This window comes from Ostrinia nubilalis, chromosome 21, assembly GCF_963855985.1.
Source record: "Ostrinia nubilalis chromosome 21, ilOstNubi1.1, whole genome shotgun sequence".
Taxonomy (NCBI): domain Eukaryota; kingdom Metazoa; phylum Arthropoda; class Insecta; order Lepidoptera; family Crambidae; genus Ostrinia; species Ostrinia nubilalis.
Window position 1 is genome coordinate 6,213,311 of NC_087108.1, and position 22,710 is coordinate 6,236,020.

General features: G+C 35.9%; 1 long non-coding RNA gene across 1 annotated transcript; it reads left to right on the forward strand.

Annotated features, from left to right (window-relative positions):
- The first annotated feature begins 13,644 nt into the window (after nt 1–13,644).
- On the forward strand, nt 13,645–22,492 carry LOC135082249 (uncharacterized). The gene is made up of 2 exons (XR_010259378.1): nt 13,645–13,903; nt 22,414–22,492. It is a non-coding gene; the product is annotated as an uncharacterized LOC135082249 (long non-coding RNA).
- The last annotated feature ends 218 nt before the right edge of the window (nt 22,493–22,710 follow it).

The following is a 22,710-nucleotide window of genomic DNA, read 5'->3' on the forward strand; positions in this document are numbered from 1 at the left end:
GTCTGCGACCAAACGGCTAGAGTACCTTCTGTACTCGCCACTCTGCCCGGTGAAGCTGGAAAAGCTCCTCAAGCTACCAGCGCGCGTCCCTTAAAAAAAAATGGTATTGTGTCATAATAAATTTAAATGGTTTAATTTTTGAAAGCGTTCACTTCTTTACAAGCGAACGTTGTAAGTTTTGTAACTCCGTTTTGAAGGTTGCTTATATCTTTTTAAAGTATTTTATATTATGTTTTGTGGGTAGGTAGGTAATGTAGGTATACGTAACGTAATGTAAATAATGTAAATGTAAATAACATAATTATTAACTAGCTTTCCGCCTGCGGCTTCGCCCGCGTGCAATTTGGTCTGTCACAGAAAAACTATATCGCGCGCGTCTCTGTTTCAAAAACCGGGATAAAAAACTATCCTATGTCCTTTCCCGGGACTAAAACTATCTCTATGCCAAATTTCATCAAAATCGGTGGTTTAGGCGTGAAAGCGTGACAGACAGACAGAGTTACTTTCGCATTTATAATATTAGTATAGAACTATAGATTTAACATAGTACAACATCCACCCTCTCAAACTTCCACTTTGATATTCTGGCCGACTCGTGATCCGGGGAACGCGGGTTCGGTCCCCGACGCGCTCGCTCGACTATTGTGGTGAGCTCACTCGTGACGCAAGCATTATTTAGCTCAGTACGAGAGACTAAAATAACGGGACTATTATCACAGAATACATAATAGTACTTATTAGTAACTAACAAATTTTGTCTGTCACAGAAAAATGTTATTGCGCGCGTCCGTTTCAAAAACCGGGATAAAAAGTATCTTTATGTCCTTTCCCGGGACTAAAATTAAAAAATGCCAAATTTCACCAAAATCGGTTCAGTGGTTTAGGCGTGAAAGCAAGACAGAGTTACTTTCGCATTTTATAATATTAATTATAGATTAGTACAAATTACTAATAACCTTTAAAAAATATAGGATAGGTAGGACGATAGGTGCTACCTACATCTATGTTCAACTAGCTTTTTTCCCGCGGCTTCGTCTGTGCGATTTTTTTTAGTTCCAGAAAAATACGTTTTTATCTACGTGAACTGAATTAAAATTTTAATTTATCAAATTTATTAGTTTACGTGTTTATCATGAATAAACCTAGTCGCTAGCGACTGCGTAAAAATATGTATGAGAGATTGTACAGCGCCCCTAGCGGTTACTTTCAAGAACTACAATTTGCCTTACATTTTTTTATGCACTCGCTAAGTTTAATAAGAGTTAAATGTAAACTTATGGCAGGTAAAGCTATATCTAGGTGTGGTGTGTGCACTTACCAATAGATGGCGCTGTCTGCTTTTAGATCGCGGTATCATTTGATTTTTTCCCAACTTTAAAAGGAGAGGAGATCTTTCAGAGACTAATGTTTGACAATAGAACAAAAGAAAATTTTTGAAAGCATTCACTTCCTTACAAGTGAATGCTAAGAATGACTAAGTTACAAAAAGGAAATTAAAAATTTTAAAATACTTATGACGTATTGTTCCATCTTTCTTATCATTTTAATATAGGTACCTACTTTTTTGTACGTTGCAATATTTATCTACATCCTGTTGCTCAAAATTTCACATTATGTATTATATTAATTATTATGTCCTATCTTATGTACTCGTAAGACACTCCAGTACAATAGTTTTATAAAATTAACAAAAAGCAACATCTACACTACAATTCTGTCAACTTTCTTAACATAAAGATCTTAAACCACAACATTATTTGAAACATAATTTATTTTTGTGATTAATATGGTAGGTAACCTTTTTTCTTTGAATTATTATTAAAAAATATGACATTAAATTACCTACATCAAACAAGTACAACTTTATTACAAGAATGGAATTATTGTTTGTTTTATGAATTCAATGTACACTAATTATTATGTTACATTTTAGAGATTAAATAGAAAAAAAAACTTGTTTTAACACAGTAAAACAACATAACATATTATTATTAATATCATAAACGAAAATTATGTATTGATCATTAATCATCATTTCATTAGCGTCATCATAATCAACTTGGATTATAAAATTGGCATCTTGTTAAATTGGCTATTTTATGAAGCGAAGATTTTACTAACAAAAGGTTTTCATAAAAAAAGGTTTGTAACCTATGGATTTTTGGCCAAGGAGTCCAGTAATAAATCAAATCAAATCAAATATTTTTATTGCATAATATAGGTACCTACAGGTCACTCAATAAAATATTGTTCAGCTACATATTATCGGCATGCAACAGAATTTTTCGTAGTTTTTCGCAAAATAGAAAAATAATGTCCCTAATTTTTTTGTAACTTTAAAAATATGGTAATAAAAAATTTAATAGCCATTTAGAATTGATCAGTAGGTACATTTTTAAGTCTTAGTTTTTCAATTGAATCAAATTCAAGAAAGGTTTATTTTTTATTTGTGAAAATGCTCTCTATTCTTAATGGGAATGCTTCAATGCTGGCAACACTTCTGAAATGTCAAAATTCTTCCGTGTAATTAAAAATCAGACTATAGGTATGCCCGTTTTCACTATCAATCCCTAATTTTAAGTGACACCTATGAAAACAAAATTAGCAAATCATACCGATAGATGGCGTTCACAGTATATACTGTGAACGCCATCCGCCTACCGGCAGCTAATGTGTATTCACCAATAGATGGCGCTGACTGCTTTTAGATCGCGGTATCATTTGTTTTTTTCCCGAACTTGAAAAGAAGAGATGTTTTAGTAACTCAACGAATGTCCCCTCGATCGGGCCCACTAGAGTGAGCCCGCCGTAGGCTGGACCAGTGTTGCCAACTCGGATTTAGAAAAAGTCGTAGGACAGATTAGAAAATTACGTAGAAATGGTACAATTTCCATATAGAAAATACGTAGATCTACGTACTTTTTTTTCTGAGTGAAATGAAGAGAGTAGGGGTAGGTAAAAGTAATAAAACGACAATTTATATTACCCTAAAAGTAGTAAAGTACACTTTTATTGTGTATCATTTTCAGACAAATTAAATTTATACATAATTATATTTGTTGGAAAGAAGGAAAGAAGTTGAAAAATATCGAAATACAACAACACCTTCGAAATCTTAGCACAATCTTAGTTCGAAATATTTTTATAGTGAAGATTCACTTTGACCGTTTCACGGTTTACACACACTGTCACGTCACGTCACATTTCAAATTCACAGATCAAGGCTCTTCAGTGACATTTACAGGGGGGCGCTGTACAGCATTTTTTCTATGGGGAAATGTCAAAATAACATTAGTTCCGACTTTTGCCACATGCCAATTATCCGTGATCGGAACCATGATCGAACTTTTTCGCGAAAGTAAAGGAAACGATGCCCATTCAGCCTATTTTGCAAATTTGATAGAAAATACGTAGATTCTGGGACTAAAGTTCGTAGGTTTGCAAGGAAGGCTTAAAATACGTAGATCTACGTAAAAATACGTAGAGTTGGCAACCCTGGGCTGGACTTTGGTCCAACACCGCGGTGGGCAACCCTCTAGTTGGGTTCGCCACTGATCGGGCGCCTTATGCGCTCGATACGGCCCGATCGCGAACGTCGGTCTGCGACCGACGCGGACGAGCCTGGGCTTCGCTTCGCGAAGCCCACACTCGGCCTCGTCGGCACGCGCACCGACGATCGCCAAACGGCTAGAGTACCTTCTGTACTCGCCACTCTGCCCGGTGAAGTTGGAAAAGCTCTTCAAGCTACCAGCGCGCGTCCCTTCAAAAAAAAAAAAAAAAAAAAAAAACTCAACGAATGATCGGGCGCCTTATGCGCCTTATTAGTACCTTCTGTACTCGCCACTCTGCCCGGTGAAGCTGGAAAAGCTCCTCAAGCTACCAGCGCGCGTCCCTACAAAAAAAAAAAAAAAAAAAACTCAACGAAGATAAAGGAATTGCAACCCAACCCTTAAATCCAAATGAGGATCATTTCGATTTTTAGCTGTGAATGCAGATTTATAGGGCTAAGAAATCCTTAATACACAGTCCAAAAATTTTTGTTCTACGACAAAAATTGACGAAGTTATGGCCAAATTACTAAAAAAGTTCACTGACCGCCCGGCGCGGGACCGTTGACGTCACTGTATCCGATCCGAACGCTGCCGGCGTACTGCGTGGATAGAAAATATTTTTTTCTAGCCAAACTATCAGTTTGAGAGAAAAACTTGTAATGACATATATTCATCAGAATAAAGTAAGCTATCGATAGGTAATTTTAAAAATAGAAATTGTGAAAAATAACGCAAAAAATCCATACGCTCATACGATTCAATGGAACGCAGAGACGCGATTGGGGTCTCCGCGGTGGTATATTTGGCGATTTATTCAAATAAAGTGTTCATAAGTGTTGTTAGAGTCATATCTTCTTCCAAGTAAAATATAAAAATGTATAAGTATTAATTTATTTACTTCTAACAATAAGGTATAGCTGAGGCAGATACACTCTGCCTAGGCTACAAGACATTTCTATGCAGATCATTTCGATGTACACGCAATACCTACCTGTTATTTAGTTTTTCTGAGTTAAACCTACGTACCTACCTATCTATTCGCCGTTCCCATGGGCGGACCAGCTGCTGCAGGAAAGGACAGCTGCTCCCTCCTGGTAATCTATTTAATCTTAGCCTAGAAGCTGGGTATGACTCCCCCGCCCCCCCTCCTCTCCCCAGGTCATAAGCTGGGCATGACTTCCCCCTCGGCCAGAAGTTGGGTATGATTTACCCCCCCCCCCCCCCCCTCCCAGGCCCGAAACTGGGTATGACTTGACCCCTCCCTCTCCCCCCATGCCAGAAGCTGGGTAAGGCTTGCCCCTCCCCCCAGGCCATAAGCATAAGCTGGATATGACTCCCCTTCGAAGCTGGGTATGACACCCCCCCCCCCCCCCCATGCCAGAAAAGCCAGAAACTGGGTATGACTTGACCCCCCCCCCCCCCTCCCCCCAGGCCAGAAGCTGGGTAAGGGTAGCCCCTCCCCCCAGCCCATAAGCATAAGCTGGGTATGACTCCCCCTCGGCCAGAAGCTGGGTATTACATACCCCCCCCCCCCCAGCCCATAGAAACTGGTTATGACTTGACCCCCCCCCCTCCCCCAGGCCAGAAGCTGGGTAAGGCTAGCCCCTTCCCCCAGTCCATAAGCATAAGCTAGGTATGACTCCCCCTCGGCCAGAAGCTGGGTATGACTTAGCCCCCCCCCCCCAGGCCAGAAACTGGGCATGACTTGCCTCTCCCCCCCCTCCCACCAAGGCCAGAAGCGGGGTAAGGCTTGCCCCTCCCCCCAGGCTATAAGCTGGGTATGACTTATCCCCCCCCCCCCCCCAGGCCAGAAACTGGGTATTAGCATCATATTATGTATTATTATGTTCAATACAAACAATCATTAAGTTACACTCACCCCAACCGCGTCTCCGCATTGCATCGAATCCTATGAAAATGTGGTTTTTGGACATAGCGATACTTAATTTTCACAATTTTTATTTTTTTAAATTACTGGTCGATAGGTTACTTTATTTTGATGAATAAATGTTATTAAAAATTTTTTTCTAAAACTGATGGTTTAGCTGGAAAAAAATATTTTCCATCCCAATAGTACGCCGGCTGCGCTCGATTCGGATATAATGACGTCACGCGGCCCTGCGTACGTTGACTTTTAGCGGCAAAAACGGACTATGTTTATTACTTAATATCTTCGTAAGTAATGGTCCGATTTGGATAATTCAAAAAGATATATCTTTCTTGTGTCTTAAAGATTAACGTAGATACTAGTTTTATTGAATTTTCTACAACAGTACTGATCCTCATTACAATTTTTGGAAGCGTTCATTTCCTTACAAGTGAACGCTATAGTTTTTATCATTATAGCCTGACCAGGAACATAAAAACCCTCGCCATGTTGCGGAAAACTAATGGTACTAATTTCTTTTAATGGCAACAGTAACTGAAAACTTCATTGACATGTCACCTTGCATGTCAGTCTATTGTTGTCAAAGTGTAAACAAACTTTATTTTAAATGTGTGCAATTGATTTTGTGAATTAAATTGCTAAAATATTTTTATAGTCGTGAAAGAAAAGTGGTTCACAATGTGTTAATGTATTTGTCGAAGAGAAATACTAACGGTTCGGACAATATTTTCATTGAATAATGTTTCCGACAAAGGTTGTCAAATTGACTGACATGTTTATCGTATAGTACAGTCCACTATGAAAATTAGCTGTAGTCTGTTTCAACTACGTATTTTAAAGTTTTTTTTTACTTTCTAAGTTTTGAATTTTATGGAATTGGGAAAGAAGTACCGAGTTTGAAGCGTTCATGAGCAGACATTGCAGTTGAATATTCAAGTTCTGAATTTGATTATTGATGAATAATAAAATAAATCCTACTAGCTCGATTGATGGTTTCATTTAATTTGTTACCTTTAATAATATTTTTTTGGTAATTTATGAAAATATCAAATTAGCCCGTAATCCTTAATCCTGATACATAAATTTAGCCTATTAATTTAACACATGTACGACTGTACTCAGTGTTGCACTATCAAATGCAATTGAGGCGCCTCTATGCCAGGGTTTTTATGTTCCTGGTCAGGCTATACATAGTAGTTTAGAACAAAGTCGCTTTCCGCTGTCTGTCCCTAGTCCTTTTTACCTTTAATCGCAGTTTTTTAGTTGTTACATTTTAGGAGAATGACTTTGTATAAATAATAAACTACATTTAAATTTAGACGTGAATCAGTTTTGTTTGGACACTGAGATTTGAGTTCTCCTTTTCCACTCTTAAAATTTTTCTATCGTGCCATTTAACTTGATTCCAATTTTCGTCTAAAACCAAGATTAAGTAGTTCCCCACATTTTTTGCAAGATTTTAGTGTCATAAAACTTTTCAAATGTCATCAAATCTCTTCCACGTTCTTTGATCCTCTGTATTTCAAAATTTCAAGATGTGGCCGAGTCCTCTTCCTGCATTAATATGTGGTTTTCTTTGAATGTTTCGATATCCTAAATCATCAATTTAGGAATTGTTTGAGAAAGCAGTTCTTTTTTAACACGATCTGGATCAGCATAAGAGATATAAATTAATGAAGATTTCCAATGTTATCATAATGTATGGTAATAGTTACTTAGTAGATAAAAAGAGTATAATTCAGAATATTGACCAACTTTTGGATTTGCAAAATAGATTAAAATTTAAGATAATTTTGTGTGCTTTACCCTATGTAAATTCAGGGTATAATCTCAATAAGATCAACAAGAAAATATTTGATTTAAATATACTAATGTATAACCTGACTTATCGTCATAGCGACGCACTTTTACTTTTTGACATAAATAAATTTATTTCTAGCTTTAAGTTGACTGTAGATACAATGTATCTCTCTAAAAAATTAAAGAATAAATTAGCCTCTTTGATTGCATTCAATATTAAATGTAATCATATTCATAAAAATAATCATAATCAGGGTACTAATAATTTGATTTCTCACTATGTAAATAGTAATAATATTAAGACTGTACCTACTACTAGTTGTTTAAACTGAGGCACTCGACAAAGGCCAAGTCTGGAACATTCAAGATTGTTCATCAAAATATTCAAGGCTTGACCAGCAAAGTTTTAGAAATAGAGCTTTTCTTAAAAAGTTTTGACATTAATGTAATGTGTATTACTGAACACTGGCTTAAGAAATATGAAAGCTCTCTTTACATAGATAATTATCAGTTATGTAGCGCGTTTTACAGGAAGTCTGCCATTCACGGAGGCTCCTTAATATTTGTCAATAATAATATTAAATGTAAAGAACGCAAAGATGTAGTAGGGCTATCAGTTGAGCGTGTTATCGAAATTTCCTGTGTCGAGCTTGAGAGTTACATCATTGTATGTGTGTATAGACCCCCTTCTGGGGACTTTGGTATTTTTGAAGCGGCTATTGAGGATGCTCTTAATAAAACTTGTAACAGCAACAAAAAGGTCTTAGTTTGTGGAGATTTTAACGTCAATTTACTAGATAGCTCATCATCATATTCTGTAAGACTACTTTCCCTTTTTAAGTCATTTAATTTGTTTAGTCAATTTAAGGAGCCAACTAGAATTACGGAAACCACAGCTACTTGTCTAGATAATATTTTCTCTAGCTGTGTCCCTGACAAAAAAGCTGTCATACACAATCTTACGTCAGATCACTGTGGTATTAAAATAGAATTTATTTTTAATAATTCTAATAATACAAGTACCAAAAATGCCGTATGTAGACCAGTAACCATTAGTCGTCTAGAACGTTTTAAGAATAATCTTGGAAATAAATTGCATTTAGTGCCGTACGTGCAGGGAGACCCAGATGCTCTTTACAATAACCTTTTCGAATGTATTAAAACCGAACATGACAAAGTTTTTACTGTAAAGCCATTAAAACCAAATACCAAATCTAAGTTTACTGACTGGGCTACTAAGGGAATATACAAAAGTCGAAATACGTTATATGAGCTTTATGGCATGAAAAAGTATAATAATAGTATATCTTTTCTTGAGCATGTTAAAAAGTATTCAAAAATTTTTAAGAAGGTTTGCTTCATGGCTAAGTCTTTTTATATTCGGGACAAGATAGGAAACGCCAGTAATAAAATAAAAGAAACTTGGAATGTTATCAACCGAGAGACTGGTAAACTAAAACCAAGAGATAATGACTTTTCTCTCAAAGTTCACGATAATTTGATATCTGCAGATAAAGATGTAGCAGAAGCTTTTAACAATTTTTTTGTTAATATAGCTTCAGCAACAACTGCCAACTTAAAGTCATCTCCCTCCGAGGCTGAAGAAATATTGAAAACCCACGTGACACCCTGTGACTCGCACTTCTCTTTTAAACATATTACTCCATTAGATATCACTAAAACTTTTAATCTTTTAAATGTAAAGAGTACAACTGATATCTGGGGCATCTCTGTCAAGATAGTCAAACACATTATTGATATAATTTCCCCACAGTTAGCGATAATATTCAATAATTGCATAGAGAAGGGAATCTTCCCCGACCTCATGAAACACAGTAGACTAATGCCATTATTTAAGTCTGGTAGCAAAACCGACCCTGGCAATTATAGACCCATTTCTATCTTGCCCGCTTTGAGCAAGATTTTTGAAAAAATCATACAGGAGCAACTTATGATTCACTTTGGCTCTAATAAACTATTTCATAGTGAACAATATGGTTTTACCAAGGGTCGTTCCACCACCGATGCCGGGGTTGCACTACTTAAACATATCTTCGAGGCTTGGGAGGATTCTCAAAATGCACTAGGGGTCTTCTGTGATCTCTCAAAAGCTTTTGACTGCGTAGAACATCAAACGCTAATTCGCAAACTGCACTATTATGGGGTAAAGGACTCGGCTTTGGATTTAATACAATCCTATTTAAACTTTAGAGTTCAAAAAGTCGACATAAATGGTGTTTTGTCTTCTGGGTCACCTGTGAAAATGGGAGTTCCGCAGGGGTCCATTCTGGGTCCATTCTTGTTTCTTATATACATTAATGATCTACCATATTTTGTTAAAGACTCTTGCGAAATCGTGTTATTTGCTGATGACACATCTTTGATTTTTAATATTGATAGAAGTAAAAATAACTTTGACGATGTAAATAATGCACTAACAAGAGTTTTAAGTTGGTTCACTACAAATAATCTACAACTGAATGCAAAGAAAACAAAATGTATAAAATTCTCTTTGCCTAACGTAAAAACAGTTAGTACCCAAATAGAACTTAATAATAATGCAATCGATCTGGTAGAATCTACTGTATTTCTGGGAATTACCCTGGATTCAAAACTCCAGTGGGGCTCCCATATAGAAACTCTGGCGGGAAAGCTCAGCTCAGCGGCTTTTGCAATAAAAAGGATACGGTCATTAACCGATGTTTCAACAGCTCGCTTAGTCTACTTTAGCTACTTTCATAGCCTAATGTCATATGGAATCATGCTATGGGGCAAAGCTGCAGATTTTGAAACAATATTTATTCTGCAAAAACGTGCCATAAGATACTTGTATAAAATGAAAGCAAGAGCGTCCCTTAGAGAATTGTTTAAAGAAATTGGCATTCTCACGGCCGCTTCACAATACATCTTAAACTGTATTCTATTTATTCAACAAAATATTAATGAATTCAAAAAGAAAAGTGATATTCACCAAATCAATACTAGAAATAAAAATAAATTGGCTATACCCGCTTTTAGACTTAATAAAGTGTTTGCCACCTTTATGGGACAAGGTATTCATTTTTATAACAAAGTCCCTGATAAATATAAAGAGCTACCGTACAATAAATTTAAAGGTATAGTTAAAGATCACATGCTTAAAAAAGCCTATTATACAACTCGAGATTTTCTTAATGATAAGTCATCCTGGGAGTAGGATTATGGTCCTCTCATGCTCGCACTAAAAAGAATTAAAATCGTGCTATGAAAAGTAATGTATAAACTAATCTAATTTTCTAAAATGTTATAGTGTCATGCTTCTCAATCTGGACTGTTACTTAGCTTTATTATTGGTTTTTTTTTTCTCTAAGAGATAACTTGGTATTGTCATTCTCACTAAAATGTCTCTGGGGTGGTGGCGTAGTGAGGCGGGTCGTTACATTCCCTCTAATATGGTCGAGTGAAGCGATGGCTGGTTCACTCGTCATGTCTGTGAACAGGCGCTGCTTTCGGGGACTGGTCAATCCAAGTTATTCCAATTTATGTATGCGAGTCATTTCTACTAGTATTTAAGTGTGTAATCTGTAAGTCTAGATATTAGCACGTCACTACCTTGTTTAATATACCACGCAATTTTGTATACCCATTCTTATAAGATACACTATACAAGAATGCATGGTAAATTCAGTGAACTGCTCCTGAATCGAATGTACCTACTACTGCTATTTCTATTTATTTATATTAACCGGCAGACAGTGGTGACTGAGTTTGTTGCGGCGCTTCTTCTCAGCACTTGCCAAATGTTGGTCTCGAAGCGCTGGTAGGGTAAAAAGATTATGAGACATGTAGAGGCTCCTTAAGAGCAAAATGACGATTTGTAAGAACTATTTATTAGTCTAAACAAATAAAGAAACTTTTTGACTGATTTCATGACATTGTGGACATGATAGGTGTTTGAGTTTCTTCAGCCACTTGTTCTTAGCATCAGCCGATCGATATGTTTATTTATTATTTATTTACTTATTATAGACCATTTTCTACATTATTTTATATTTCTACATTATAAATAAGGTTTTACCTCTTGTGCAGACAATAGCATATCAGACTATAGGTACACTTGTATTACAACTACATAAGTTACTACAGTGTTTAACTTGAAGTATTGTATTTGAAGATTTATGATGTAGTCCAGTCATTATAGTAAGTTCACCTCGGAATTCGAGATACCCAGCTGTAAGTCTGTAAATACGTGTATATTGACACCCTAAAAGTTGTCTCAAAACCTACATATGGTAGGGTGTAAGCAACTATTAAATTTCAAGGTCAACGGTCACAAAAATCGGTTTTTTGCGCTTTTTTTAGAAATATCTCATTTCCTATGGGTTTTTTGCTATTTGTATTTATTATCAATATTGTAGAATACAAAATTCTCTACAAATTTTGTTTAAAAAATTTTTTTATACGGTGAACCGTTTTCGAGATAGAGGGCGGAGAGCGCGCGGTCACTGCATCACTTCAGGTCAACTTAAGCGGTTTAGATTTTTCATACAAAAGTTATGTTAGTGACCATGAAAGTTTAATCCATACAACATTTTAATGCATTTGCATAATTAGATTTCGGATTTTGTCTTTATAACTAATGTTTTTTTTTACTGAGGTAGTTTTTACGACCTCTCGCGACCCACAGGTTGAAAAACAGTGGTTTAAACAATATAGGTTTAAGTAGTTTATAGGCTGTCTCACTAATTTTCGGACATCACTAATTTTAGTTCCATGGACAATCATAATCTGCCTACAGTATGGCCTACAGCGCCACAAAATACAGTTCAGTGAGCGGATTGCATTATAATTAATACATAATTATAGAAAAACATACCTACTGTGAACGCCATCTATCGGCAGCTAATGTGCATTCACCAATAGATGGCGCTGACTGTTTTTAGATCGCGGTATCATTTGTTTTTTTTCCAGAACTTGAAAAGAGGAGTGTATCGATCATTATCATACCATTGAGGTTGAGAGCCATCTGCGCTCACCTATTGTCCGGTGAAGCTGAAAAAGCCGCTCACGGCTATCAGCACAGTCCGTCCGAAAAAAAAAAAAAAAAAAAAAACATTATCATACCAGTCAGTGTTGTTCTTGATACGGCAATTGCCGTAATATACGGCATTCAGGCATCTTAGGCACCATAAATACGGTATACGGCAGCACTTTGATTACCGTATCAAAATATACGGCAATTGAGTAAAGTAGAGTTTTATGAGTTTTTCATGAGTTTTAGTAAACAAAAAATAAATATTTCGTCTAATGGAACGCAAAAACTTGTAAACCATAGATGAAGTAGAAGCGCCACGAAAAGAAACGCCAAAAATGCAACCTTATCTCCGAGATTTTAATGTCTAAAATCGTTATTTCCTCATTTTGGTAGATTCTTCACTTTTATTCGGGTAGGTTCTTGGACTAAATTATTCAAAACCTTAAAAAGTGAAGAATAAAATAAGTAAGTTTAAAAGTAGTATACGCATAGTACATAATACATCACTTGTATTTTTTTTAATTTAAACCTCCCAAATAAACATTTTATACAATACGGCAATTTTCTTAGTTTTCCTTTAAAATCCGGCAATTTTAGAATTAGAATACGGCAAACCTAAATTTGTCAGGAACAACACTGATACCAGTTCTCACTTTTATTTCGAAATAAATATTAGTAAATTTTTGTAAGCGTTCATATCTTCACAAATGAACGTTATATCTGTTACGGTTAATGTGATAAATTGAAAATTATTAATAATAACCGGTTATTATGAATAATTACCGACAGTCGCGGTAAAAGTGATAAATGAATCACATTTAACAGTGATTATTTAATAATTGAAGCTTAGTACTAACAAATTTCATAAAAGAGAACAACATCTTGTGTACGTGCTCGTGTACAGCCAAACTTTTGAACGTTTTGATATCATAATTATATTAATATAATTTGGCATAATGAGTTTGGAGTGTTTCTTGCATAATATTACTTTTCCATGATGCCTATAACATAATGTTTTGATTTAAAGTGAAAAATAGGTTAAGGTGCGGCGGGGGTGGCCCTTGGGCCATGCCTAAGCCGCCTATTTAGTTTTATACACGCATAAATTAATGACCTCATATTAATCACATTTACCAAATCATGCGGTAATTATTCATAATAACCGGCGATTATTCATAATTTTCACATTTATCACTTTGACCGTTACGTTATTCTGATGAATAAATGCTGCACAAGTTTTTCTCTAAAACCAATAGTTTGGCTGGAAAAAAATATTTTCCATTTTCGTTGTATGGAATGAAACATAAAGTGGTCGATTTCAACTAAGCCTTGACAGATCTTGCTTTGAAACTACTTGAGCCTTGTTCTATGGCTTGTTGACTATAAACCTAGTTATGTCCTCCAACATGCCATCACGCATTATCCAAGTACCTAAATAAGCATTAAGATAACGAAATAAGCATATTAAGCATATCATATTACAATAACAACCTAAACTGCTGATGCTGAGTCGGAATAATTGAAATCAACATCCTGCAGTTCCCGGTAGACGCCTCACGCCACCGGACCGATAATCAGCCCTATATAAGGAGCCCGTGATGATGGTATGGACACATTAGATTTTAGGCTTCCCACTTCGAAGCACCTTAGGTTAGTTAGGCTAGTACCGTTCAATCGCTGAACACTTAGTTGTAATTTTGTACTTTATAACTTCATTAAAAATCATTGAAAGTTTAAAGTTGTAGTTTTTTTATAAAGTCTGCTCGCCGCACAAACTTGACTGGCGCAGCCGGTAGGATCTCGCGTCGCGATAATCAAAGTATAACGATTATATCGGTCTTGAGCAGTCGCGGTTAGGCTATCAAGTCTACAACGGCGGGATCCACGAACCAAACAAATAAGTCAAGCAGCAGCAGCACCAGCAGCAGCAGCGGCACACCGAGAAGATATGGGGGTGAGCGGCAAGTGAGTAAACCTCTTCGCTACCGTTTTTGTACCATTCTTCCCAAATTTTTGTAACGTTCTTTATCCCAAATCATAATAAACGTTACTGCTCGTAGTTCCTTCCACTTTAAGGATTACGCCAGCGCTTAGTAATAGGAAAGAAATATTTTGAAATTGTTTATTTTATCAGAGAATTGTTAATTAATTAAAATGGAACATATAAATGTTATACCTAGTGAAATGTTAAATTTAATACCGAAGTTTGAAGGCGACGGTAAAACATTGAATTTATTCCTAAGGGAATGTCAATATGTTATAAATATATATAGAGGTCCTGATGAAAATGTAACACAAAACAGTTATGTATTTCATGCGATAACTAGTAGATTAGTAGGACGCGCAGCGGCATTGTTAAGCGAGCGCGAAGATATTAATACATGGATAGCATTAAAACAAGTGTTAACCCAGCATTTTGGAGACCCTAGATCGGAAGCTTGCATAGCGATCGAACTAGAACAAATTAAAATCAAACATGGAGAGTCGTATAGCGAATTATGTCATCGTATTCAGAATGTTAAGAGCACACTGATGTCCAAAGTCAACATGATTGAGGACGAAGGCATTAAAGCAGCTAAAGTAATTATATACGATAATACCGCGTTAAATGTCTTTCTATTCAATCTAACTGAAGACATGATTAGAGTGATTAGACTTAGAGGTTGTACCACCTTAGAGCAAGCCCTAAGCATTGTGACTGAGGAGGAAAACTTCCAATTTCAGTACAATATGAAAAATAAGAACAAAGGAGTCACACCTACTCCTAGTAAACCCAGCTTTACCCAATCTCAACCGGCATTTAAACCGAATTTCGTATCGCCAACTCAAGCATTTAAGTTTGGCATACCTTTCAATAATAATAATCCATTCAAACAAAACTTCACACCTTTCAATAGGTTTAACCCAAATGGACAAAACTTCAGATATAATATGCCACAGAATCCTAATAATATGTCCAATCAACCCAAGTTTGTTTTCTCAAACCAGAATCCACAAAATTTCAGATCCCAGCCTAATCAAAATCCTAGACCTATTTATAGAATGCCTAGCAATAATAACAATCACTACAGACCTAATCCATATTCGGTTCCAATGAATCGATTCAATCAATTCCCACAACAAAATAACCAATTTAAATTCGGATTAAGCAACCCACCTTTGGCGCAGCGTCCCTCATACAAGTTGGACACTGATGTTTCAATGCGTTCAGCAGCTCCAATCCATCATAACTTAATAAATAACCCTGAAACCCCGGAAACACTCTTTTACGAGCCAGAGCCCGAGAGTCCCGAGGACCAGTACTATTATTACTACGACGGTCAGTACGAGGACGTACCTCAGTATGAATCAGAGCAAATAGTAGAACCGGAAACTCATAATGATGAAAATTTTCAAATAGAAGCCTCACCGGATATAAATCGGAAGTGATAAATCTAAATTATTATGACGGAATGTTAAGATTGCCACACGTGTTAATACCTGAAATTAAAGCAAAGTTTATGATAGATACGGGAAGTACACGATCGTTCATAAGCCCGAAAAAGGCTAACGAGTATTTCAACGCCTATAAATATGTAGAGCCATTTGAAGTCATTAGCACGCACGCGCGTAGTAGCCATAACGAAGTAATCCATATTCCATTATTAAAATCATTTGCAACCACAGGAAGTCATAAGTTTTACGTGTATAACGTAGACAATCGTTTCGATGGCTTGATAGGTAGCGACTTGTTAAAACAGTTGGGCGCTACCATAGACATGGACAAACAAATATTAAAAACTCATAACGCACAGTTGAGAATAATATATAGCCCACCATATGAAGTAACTATAGCACCGCGATCCGAGTCACGTGTTAAAATCCCCACCACTGTGTCAGAGGGTGACGAAATAATTAATTATACTAACTTCGGACAAGGCGTCCGTATGCCCAGTGCTCTCGTGAGCTGTCAACGAGGTTACGCGTATACCGTGATCCAAAATAGTTCGGATAACTATATAACGATAACTATATCTAAACCATTCGCAGTAGAACCGTACAGTGTCAGTGAAATACCAGTTAATAATATCAGTGACGCACCGCAAGGTTATGAGATCGACGAAGTGTTACAGCAGAATCTGGAAAAACTCAGGTTAGAACATATGAATGATGAGGAAAGAAAGGTTATTAGGAATCTTTGCTATGAATACCGTGATATCTTTTATTGTGAAAAAATACCTTTGAGCTTTTCGAACAATGTAAAACACCAAATCCGTACAAAAAATGAGGATCCTATTTACGTAAGACCATATAGGTTACCTCAAGTCCAGACAGACGAAATTAACAAACAAGTGGAAAAACTTTTATTAGATAATGTAATTCAGGAATCACATTCCCCGTGGAATGCTCCAGTGCATCTAGTTCCAAAAAAAATGGATGCATCAGGTGAAAGAAAATTTAGGATGGTCATTGATTACAGACGTTTAAATGAAATCACAACCGACGATAAATATCCATTACCCAATATAGCGGATCTTTTTGATAAACTAGGAAAATCAATTTACTTTACCACCTTGGATTTAGCAAGTGGGTACCATCAAATCGAGATAGATAAGGATGACAGACAGAAAACAGCATTCAGCACCCAAGCGGGTCACTACGAATTTCTGCGCATGCCGTTCGGTTTAAAAACCGCGCCGGCGACGTTCCAACGCGCAATGGATAACGTACTGCGTGGGTTACAAGGAATGCACTGTTTAGTCTACCTTGATGACATCATAGTTTACAGTAATAGCTTACAGGAACACATTCAGAGCTTAAGAAAGATATTTGATCGCTTAAGAGAAACCAACCTTAAAATCCAATTAGATAAATCTGAATTTTTACGCAAGGAAGTCTTGTACTTAGGACACACAATCACTAAGGAAGGTCTTAAACCGAACAATGACGAAATTAAAGCCATCTTAGATTTCCCTATTCCCACAACTACAACAGAAATCAAAAGTTTCTTAGGTCTTATAGGTTACTATAGGAAGTTTATAAAAGACTTCGCCAAAATAACACAGCCACTTACCAGTTGTCTAAAAAAACGTAATAAAATTATAATTGATGACAAATACAAATCCGCTTTCGCGACATGTAAAGAACTTTTAACAAACGCACCATTGTTACAATATCCCGATTTCAAGAAACCGTTTGTTCTAACAACAGACGCCTCTAACTTCGCTATCGGAGCCGTATTATCACAAGGAACTGTAGGCAGCGATAAACCGGTCGCCTACGCAAGTCGTACACTGAACGAAGCCGAGACGCGATACAGTACCATCGAAAAAGAATTACTAGCCATAATTTGGGCGGCAAAGCATTTCAGACCGTATTTGTATGGTAGAAAGTTTACAATCTACACCGATCACAGACCACTAGCATGGTTAAATTCAATAAAGGAACCCAACAGTAAACTCACCAGATGGAAGTTACGTTTAGCGGAATTTGATTATGACATCATATATAAAAATGGTAAACAAAACAGCAACGCTGACGCGTTATCCCGAATTAAATTAAACGCACTCACCAATGATGATAATATGTCAATGCAGGTAAATATAGACAATGATAAACCATCAAGTATAGTGACAATTTCATCAGATTCCAGTAATTCAATTAATTCCCAGAAACGCGTAGAAAAAAATGATTACGGAGCTATTAGATCACCATCAAATAGTAGCACAATATCAGCACCAGAAAGTAGTTCACATTCCGCAACAGCACACTCCGCTAAAGACATAGATACCATAGGTATACCCATACTAAATGAAGCAATAGACACAAAACCTAATCAAATTATAGTAGATTCTTGGGGATTAGACAAGTTAGAAGTAGTCAATGTTTCTAACTCAAAACAACGCATTTTAGAAATCAATTTACCATTAAATCGCCCTGATCTAATTAAAGACTTCTTAAAACGATATACCCGACCTAAAGTAAAACATTTTATCCACTTCACTGACCCTAATCATCGTAAACTATTTGTAGAAACAATAATAGCATTATTTAAAAAAGATACTGTACATTTCTTTGAATGCACAGAGCGAACCATTCATATAACAGACGAACAAGAACAACGCGCTATAGTACTAACTTATCACACCGGAACAACATGTCATCGTGGAATACGAGAAACAATAATGCGTCTTAAACGCACTTACTTTTGGAGTAAAATGGAAGAAACTGTTTCAAGCATCATAAATGCATGTGAAACTTGTAAAAAAATGAAATATAATAGAAAACCTTTTAAGCCCGAACTACAGTTAACGCAAACTCAAACAAAACCATTTCAGGAAATTTTTATGGATCTGTTTAGTATAGAAGGCAAATACTATCTTACAATCGTAGACGCGTTTAGTAAGCTAGGACAGGCCATGGAAATACCTAATAGATCTACACCGGAAGTAGTTAGAGCATTGCTAAGATATTTCTCATTCTATGGAGTTCCGACAAAAATCAATTGCGATCCAGGCTCAGAATTCAATAACGCCCTTTTAAAAGAAATGTTAACATTTAATAAAGTGGAATTACACATAGGTACTCCACATAACCCCAACTCAATGGGAATCGTTGAAAGATTCCACTCAACACTAATCGAGATTTACAGACTCGCTAAATTCGAACAAAAATTCACAGACGCAGCAGCCGTAATGACGTATGCAATATTGGCATACAATCAAACGATTCACTCAACGACAGGTTTAACGCCTTTTGAAGTAACTTTTGGACACACGGACTCTTCAAGCCCGTTTAACGTAGATTTTAATCAGCAATATACGCAACAGCTAGTAAAGGAACACGTAAGAAAAACGAAACATTTATACAAATATTTAACCGATAAAATTATTGAAACTAAAGAAAGCATTAGGAACAAACGCGGCGGTGAAACTGAATTCGACATCCAAATGGGTGATACAGTGTTTATAAAAGGCGTGAATGAAAGACGAAGTAAGGATAAACCCCGTTATCAAAAAGCACAAGTCTCAGGTGAAATAGTTAGAAACACAGTCCCTGTAATATCAAAAAATAGACCCACTAAAGTTTCAATTAAAGACATAAGGCGTCCTCCGCAGGTGCCTCATCCTGATGATGATCCTGACAATCCGCGCCCGGGCCCTTCAACTCGACAAAATTGAAAGGAATCCGGGATTGCTACCAGTGAAGGAAGGTCAAGCATTGATTAGTGAAGAAAACTGGACGGTGATAAAAACCTTAAATCTGACCAACATCCAAAGGGATTTAGATCATAACGTAGACAAATATAGGGAATTTAAAGCTCACATAAGTAACACGGTTAAAATAGGAAATGCATTTCAATATAACAACATTAAAATGCAAACTGATAATATAATGCTCATTACTGTAGAAAAGTTTAAGCAAGTAGTACCTGTAAGTCGTAAAAAGCGCGGTCTAATAAATCCATTGGGATCTTTCATTAAAGCTATCACAGGTAATCTAGATAACGACGACGCTGAGAGATACGATACCATGATTAAAGAATTAAAAACGAATCAAGACGCTATTGCAAATAAAGTAACGATCTTATCCGAAATGGCGGGTATTATAGCCAATAATACCAATGCAACTCGACACAATTTCGCCCAAATCAATAAAGAGCTATTAATAATTACAAGACAGATAAATCAAAGTAACGTAGAAAAATTAGAAAACAAGATCATTCAAGTATTTCATTTATTTATTCATAACTTCCAAACGATCTTTACACATTTGGACGATATTGAAACCGCTATAGCTTTTAGTAGACTTAAGGTGTTACATCAATCAATAATCGATAATAAAGAATTGTTAAATGTATTAAAACAGATCGAAATGACTAATAAGTTAGTATTCCCAGCTAAATTAGCGAATTTAGTTAAAATTGAACAGACCATAGAGTTAAAAGCATATTTTAAAGAAAGACAGATAACGTTTATTATGAGCATTCCCTTGGTTACACCCGACATATATAATTACTATAGAGTAATTCCTTTACCCATCCTTAATAAAAATAATATCACCACCATCCTTGCACCTAAATCCCCTTTTATCCTGGTACAAGAGGCGAAAACTTGGTCGCTCCCCTCACCATGCCAGGAGATCGACGAAAACCTTCATCTATGCAGAAATGTGGATACTACTACACAAGAACAGGACTTATGCACTTCAAGCTTAATGAAATCGGAAACTAACACTTCCATGTGCAAACCCATAGCCGTGGAAATCAATAACTTGTACATCAGATCTTTTTATGAAAACTGGTGGATTGTGTATTCCAGAAATCCGGTAACCCTGAAGGAAACCTGCAAGGGGGAAATCACGAGAAAACAACTTCGTGGCACTTACCTGATTGGAATGGACGGAGTATGCGATCTCCAAATACAAAAGGTAACTCTCAGACGACGCCACTCTGGAGCGAGAGGCTTCAAATACCATAAAACAGCAAAGATAAACTTACCTGAAGTAGCACAAGGCCCTGTTAACGCAGATGAAGTAAAACCCGTAAACCTGGACGACATCAACTTGGACAACTTGCAGCTTTTGGCGTACGCGCTGAAATCTCCCGAAAAAGAAGTGTTAAGTGATGCAGTGATAAACATAAAAAGTGTTAGTGTTGGCACGGTAATTTTGTATGTTATAATTGTGTTAGTTATAAGTATAGTTATATTTTATAAGATAAAGAAAATGTACCCAAATTTATGTAATCGAAACCCTCCGATTCCAATTAAGCAATCGGATGATTTCGAACTTAAGGAGGGAGGAGTTATGTCCTCCAACATGCCATCACGCATTATCCAAGTACCTAAATAAGCATTAAGATAACGAAATAAGCATATTAAGCATATCATATTACAATAACAACCTAAACTGCTGATGCTGAGTCGGAATAATTGAAATCAACATCCTGCAGTTCCCGGTAGACGCCTCACGCCACCGGACCGATAATCAGCCCTATACAGTGTGAGTCACGTTAAAGTGTACATATGAAAATAGATGAAACTAGACCTATTTTTATCGACAAAAAATAGGTCAAAAAATTTTTGAGTTTTTTTTTTTAATCTTTTATAGAATTTTTTTTCTTCCAATTACTTATTGAAAAGAAAACGTAATAACTTTTAAACTAAGCGGTATATCCCGATAAAATAAAAACAGTTATAATGCTAAATAACAGGCGATACTAAAAAAATACATAAAATACACAATAAAGGCCAAAAAATAATAAAAAATGACACTTTTTGAAAAAAAATTGCTTTTAAATTCGTGTTTTTTTGGTTATTTGATAAATTTCTCCAAAAAATGCCCCTATAACCGGTGGTTTTTATTATTTTGTATTATTCTCTATCGTATTACCCTCGTAAAACCAAAAATCGCATGTCTCTATCCCTATCACAACGTTTGCAATGATCGTTTGAACTAAGCCTCTCCGGGTGCGCCATTCAACGCTTCGTTAATAACGAAACTGAAAATGGCTCTAGATTTTTAATTTTGATAAAGACAAGTTAGATTTCAAATAAAAACAAAAGATTTCGAAGTAAAATAAGCATTTTAGTTAAAATTAAAATTGTCTCTACCTGTAGCGGAGTATAATGTTGTGGCAGGCCTTTGTTCAAACGATCATAGCAAATGTTGTGATAGGGATAGAGACATGCGATTTTTGGTTTTACAAAGATAATACGATAGAGAATAATACAAAGTAATAAAAACCACCTGTTACAGGGGCATTTTTTGGAGAAATTATTCAAATAACCAAAAAAACACGAATTTTTAAGCAGATTTTTTTCAAAAAGTATCGTTTTTTATTAATTTGTTGGCATTTTTTGTGTATTTTATGTATTTTTTTAGCATTGCCTGTTATTTAGCATTATTACTGTTTTTATTTTATCAGGATATACCGCTTAGTTTAAAAGTTATTACGTTTTCTTTACAATAAGTAATTGGAAGAAAAAAAATTCTATAAAAAATTAAAAAAAAATCTCAAAAATTTTTTGACCTCTTTTTTGTCGATAAAAATAGGCCTAGTTTCATCTATTTTCATATGTACACTTTAACGTGACTCACACTGTATAAGGAGCCCGTGATGATGGTATGGACACATTAGATTTTAGGCTTCCCACTTCGAAGCACCTTAGGTTAGTTAGGCTAGTACCGTTCAATCGCTGAACACTTAGTTGTAATTTTGTACTTTATAACTTCATTAAAAATCATTGAAAGTTTAAAGTTGTAGTTTTTTTATAAAGTCTGCTCGCCGCACAAACTTGACTACCTACACTATCAGCGCGCGCCCAAAGTTGCCCGTTCACAAGTTATGAGGTTCTGAAAAATTAAAAAAAAGTTGGTAAAAGTGAATCTTTTTTGGAATAACTTAAAAGATTTAACGAAAATATGAAGATTCTATACGTTAATAATGTAAATTAACCTTAAATTACTGATAAAAA